Below are 6,000 nucleotides of genomic sequence, written 5' to 3'. Positions count from 1 at the left end.
GCTGATACCTTAATCTCTATCCAGAGTCTCAAAGGTCCTCTACCAAGGTTGTTTATGGTGAAGGTTAGGAGTTAACTTCAGGGATTTCCAAAGCTGCTTCGTATGCTACAGAGACTATTATTCATAGAATCATAGAATGGTTTGGGCTGGAAGGGACCTTTAAAGGTTGTGTAGTCCAACCCCCCTGCAATGAGCAGGGACATCTTCAACTAGGTCAGATTGCTCAGAGCGCCATCCAACCTGACCTTGACTGTTTCCATAATGTCTATACATCCCTCTGCCACAAGAAAAAAACACGAACAACAAACAGATGAGAGAACAGTTTCAAGGAAGCTGAAATAATACCTTCCTCTGATGAAGAAGCCTTAAGATGACAATGTGCTGTTAGTTTATAGAAAGTCCAGTTATTTTATAGGCTTTGGAGATGATGGAAATGGAACTAATTACCAGACAGTCAACATTCATCCACTAGTAAGACTGAAAATAAATGTGAGTGCTTTGTGGCTAGATAACACCATTCAGCTCATAAATAAGAGTTCACAGCAATCTTTGCATTTAGGACCTAGGCCATAAATATAGCTTATCGTCAAATATTTTCAACTTGCTAAAGTTACTTGAAAGCTTATCATGATAGAGTCCATTTAAAAGGAAAAGAATTAAAATTTATCTAAGATATGTGTCCCCAAATACCTCTCATAGCATTAATTTATATTGACCTTTCTAACACACTAACTGTATTCCCACACTGTTCCTATGCAGTTAGCTGAAAAACACCTTGCTGGCATATGTAACAAGTTCTCTCAAACTTCAGAAGAGTTACTTTTTTCAGTCAAGTTGAAAAATCAGAGGAAAAAAAGTTGAAAGCAAAATTCTTATTTAAAAAAAAATAATTGAGAATTAAAGATACTAGTAATGTAATTAGAAAGATTTTAAAATACACTAAGTTAGCAGTGACCTTTGTGTGATAAATATTTCATTCATAAAATAAATGGTACGCAGACTGTTGAAATACTGCTTTTATGTGAGTTTAAAAATATAGGTCAAAACTGATACTCTTGTGAAGGAACGTGCGTTTCTTTGATTTTCAAAAGTATATTCATTATGGCTCTCCAAGTTAGGCTGTAGGTCTCAATTCTGTGAAGAGTTACATATATTATGCCTAATTTTAAGCATTTTGAAAAGTTTTGTGGTCTGAAGCAAGGCTACTACTGCATAAAATTAACTGTATATATAAATCTGTGAAGACTGGGGACTTGCTTGCTATTAGATGAGAACTGTGGTTCAACTGCTGTTTTATCTTTCAATGATAAGATCCCATGGCACTTTTGCAACAATAATAGATGTCCCACGGTCCCCTGAAAACATTTTAAGTAAGAGAATTATATTATGTGTTTTAGTGGTTAATATTTTCCTCATGGCTCCAGCTGAATAAGTTACATTTCATTTTTCCTCCCTTCCAAACATTCTTCTGTAGTATTACCAGCACTGATTAAAAAGATAAACCCATATCTAAATGAAATCCTATCATTTTGACTTTTTACCTATATCTTTAAATACACACATGAATATATACATTTATATATGTATTTCATCTATAATACATTAATTTAGGATTTCCTGAAATCTTATTACTAGCGCTTCCCACGTAAATAAAAAATTTTATTGTGGGGGCCTTACTTTATTTCAGGGAACATTTCTTCTCTTTTCGTTCTTTCTCTGAAATCAGTGTGAGCATTGCCATCAATTTTAATTATACCAGTATTTCAGTTTGGGTTTTTTTAAGTTTTATAGGAAGAGTTGGCAACAATAACTATAGTTAAGGTTGCCTAACACTTTCCACTGTATAGATTTTGTACTTAAAAGGAGAGGGATAGAAATTGTACATAAGGGTACAATAAAACAAGTCAAGATTAGCAAAGTTAATTTTATCTGTATTACTTGAAAAACCAGAAGGATTTATTAGGGACTCAGACTCTATATATTTTTAAATGCAATGTGACTGATATAATTTTAAATAATTATTGTTATGTAGTTCAAAAAATACAATAAAGATGGCAAAGACATTACTTCACAGTATCACTAAAGAAACAAATGTAGAATTATCAGTATTTTAATCTGTAAAATATTTTTTAAATACATGTTTTCTGGAAATATTGAAGTAGAAGAAGCATCGTATACCTTCTTTCTTGTTTCTTTTCCCAGACCGCTGTCTAAAGCTACTGTTAATAACACTTTGTAGTAATACTGTGATTTATTAATGAATGTTATCCTAAATTATAACATCTTTAATACCGCTGAAGATGGTGAAGTGTATATAATTATTTCTTTGAAAAAGAAAGGAATTCTAAAACTCTAAATTACTGTTTTCTGTAATGTATTCCATTATTTTAAGTAGCATTTACTTCTTTAGCTCAGAATACCATTTATGATCTTTGATTGCACCTATTTTTGTATAAGCAGGGGAAGGCATGATTATTTTCCAAATACGTGTGTTTAGTTGTTTAGTAACTAAAATTAGTATAGGGTCTGATCTAAGCTAATAGCATGAGTGTGTGGTAGACACATACCCTCACTATAAAAGGTTCTGCAATCCTTTTACAAAAAAGTTGAAAGTCCTAATACGAAGTTCATTGTGGTCAGCCGAGTCTTTCTGTTTCCACAGATGTCTGCATTTGGCTCTTACAGAGTTGAAAAATATCTATACTATTGGTGTAAATATTGTGGGCAGTCTTGGTGTATTTGCTAGTGAGGAGTTCCTTAGTGTGTAGCTACATCAAAAGGGACTGTTGGAGCCACTCACCAAGGCATAGTAATAATGGCACTACTAAAAATCCCCGAAGAAACTGGATAAAGCTGCTCTTTGTGGAGCGGTCCCCACCTGGCAGCATTGAGGCAGGAGTTGTTGGCTGAGCACCCAGAGAGGATTTCCAGTCTGTTACAGGACCCTCCTCTAGGAAGGGGGAACTTGAGGGAGTTGGCACTCTGCAATATCTGAATTGCATGTGTCCAAGGAGGCATAAGCTATACCAAGAGCAGAAAGTCAAGATACAGAGACTGGCTCGTGTTCACAAGGCTTAGGGGGTCTCCTGTTCACGTGGCATTCATGTTCACACAGCTTAGGGATGGCCTCTCTGTGTCTGGTCTGTAGTGGAGAGGTTTGGTTGGAGCAGCCCAGAGCACAGCCAGGACACCTGTATGGTGCTGGTTGTGGTCCCTGAGCTCAGTCCCGCTCTCTCTTTTATGTAGCACAAAAGATGTGCCCATACAGTATTAGTCAGGATCTGCAGCAAATCAGCTGTACCTTAATTTCTGAGGAAAGGGGACTGGTGAGACTAAACCATGTGCAACAGAAGTTTGTGCAGAATAGCAAAGGTATGTAAGACATGGCTAGGATTTGTCTGGCTAAAAATAAATGTCTACACAGAGGTGTCTGCACCTGAATTAATTGCCTTATGCTCAATGGGAAGAAGTATGCATCTCTGCATCATGATTCATCTCATCCTAAGATAGATTTTTAAAGTGGCTCAGATGAATCTCAACCAAAGAAACAGCCATTTCACTCTTCCTGGCTGTAAGGGGAACTGAGATGATTTTAGTTCAGCGGTAAATATCTACACTGTAAGCTGCTTTTATTTACTGCTTACTGTTGCAGCAGAGATTCTTGAAAATGAACTCTTGCAGATCTCCATATCAAACTTGTTGGGCACGTACGCTGTTGGGGTTGGCAACAAAGGAGATACTTGGACGCGGTTTGATTATGGGGTGCCAGCCTGATGACAGGTGGAAGCATGAATATGTTACTTCAAGGTGCAGCTGAGGGAAGAATATCTTATTGCTGTTGCATGTGAGAAGTTGTGATACTCTACTAAAGTACTAACTTGTTACTAGGCTTATGAACAACTGTATTTGAGAACACTGGAATTTATGTCTCTTTTGTGTCTTGCCTTGTATGAAAAGTATGCATATGCTCTGCCAGTTCAGACGTCACTCCTGTCATCCGCTACAGAGGGAGATCAGAGAGAGCTCACAAAGGCAGATGGTCCAGTGTTGCAGAGGTTACCTGCATACTTGCTGTGGTAGCTGAAGGCACTTAGGAGCACTAGGCTTACCGTGCTAGGCTGCCCCTAAGCTTAGCTGGGTGGGGCTCTATGAGTAGGGAGAGGACAACTGATGAAAGCAAGCTGTTTATTGTTCTCCACAGCAGCAGGAGAGACTGCCATTTTGACTCACAGGACTTGAGGTCAGCCTGGAGCCTCCCACTCCATAGGCCCTGAGAAGCTCCAGGAGGACTGAGCAGAGCCTTTAGGCCACCTGCTGGAAACCAGGGACCGTCCGTGGTGTGATCTTACCCCAAATCTACCCATGGCAGCTGTCTGTTACACCTGATAACATCCCAGAACCCAAAAGAGCCCACTACTCTTACCAGACCTGGATGGACAAAGTGGAAGGCAAGTTTGAGGGATAAGTATTGAATTTTTATATTGAATAAATTGTAGGTTAGCAGTTGGTGTTACAGACTAAGTAGGATCTAAATGACTTAACACCCATGCATTCTGTCTCTGTTCTTTTCTCCTCTTTTTAGTCTACTCTGCTCCTTAATCTCTTTTAATATAATCTTTATTTTATTATAAGTCATACTGTGTGTATTCAGCAAATAGGTTTACTTGCTGATCACCAGAAACTCAACTACCACTGGTGGCTGGGGTGGTACCAGACTCCCTTAAGGGAGAGCAACAAGGGACTCTGCTACTCTGAAGGGTTAGGGTACCTCATCAAGAACTAGGTATTACAGCATCTCTGGAGGGTCACTAGAGGTTGATTGCCTTCTTTTGGTACCATGAAGCACAGTAAGCTGAAATGACTTGCATAGGATGTTAAAGCAAAGCGGTGACAGAGCTGGAAATAATCCCTGAAGGCAAAAGCTATTTGTGACATATTTTCTGCAAATATTGCATTATTTGGATGGTTTCCAGTTGATTATTGCAGATTAAAAAAAAATAAAATTTCTGCATTACTGAACTTTTGGGGTCTATGTTTGATTTTAAATCCAAGAATGTCAGTGTCTGTCTTGCACTACTACTCATCTACTGTCTAACATCCACTTTACATGTATTTTTTAAATTTTCCTAGCTGTAACTCCACTGGTTCTAATTTGTTGTAACTTACACTATGAAGAGACAGGACAGACTATGGTCTAATAAAAGCAAGTAACAAGAAGATGTAAGAAAGCAATGACTAAAGCATGGTGGGAACCTCTGCCATTAACTTTATGCCTTATTTAGTGCACCTTATTCTAGTTCCTTGGCTTCTAAATGACACAAGTTAAAAGTCTCTTATATTCCATAAGACTCTGAGACAATCTCTAAGATTTTAATCTGCTTGAAGTCACTGGCAAAACTATTCTGGACTTCCATCCAGAACTTACCTTTTGTACTTCTACATACACTCGATAGCATAAAATTTAACCCACCTTATTCATTGTCTTTGTTTTTCCCCTAGCCTTAGAAATAGCTTAGCCAGAACAAATAGTGAATGTCCTGCAGAAGAGGTTTTAGATTCCGTTTTTCTCTCCTTTCTGCAAAAATGGTGTCATCCTCTCATGATCTGAATTACATTTTGACCCCAAACTAACAAAACTCCAGATCATTACATAGTAGCATTAAAAAAAATTACTAGGTTGCAATTGCCTCTTCAGGATTATGTTAAACATTTTAATTAGTTAGCATTTCCTTTAGTACCTTACTTTTTTCAAAGGTGTAAACTTGTTCATTAGCCACTATACTACAGATCTGGCTAATTTGGATGTCCACATGTAATAAATATTATGGATATCATGCGACAAGCCAAAGTTTCTAACACTTCTCCAACATCAGATAGTCTTCAAAATTCAGAACAAAGGTTACTGCTGTCTGGATATTTAACAAAATATTTGTTAAGAAAGAGAAGATACTTGAGTAAGATACATTCACATTTCCTGCATCTACCTTCTGAAGTAATTCA

This window comes from Grus americana, chromosome 1 (assembly GCF_028858705.1).
Source record: "Grus americana isolate bGruAme1 chromosome 1, bGruAme1.mat, whole genome shotgun sequence".
NCBI lineage: Eukaryota > Metazoa > Chordata > Aves > Gruiformes > Gruidae > Grus > Grus americana.
Note: the sequence above shows the minus strand (reverse complement) of the source record.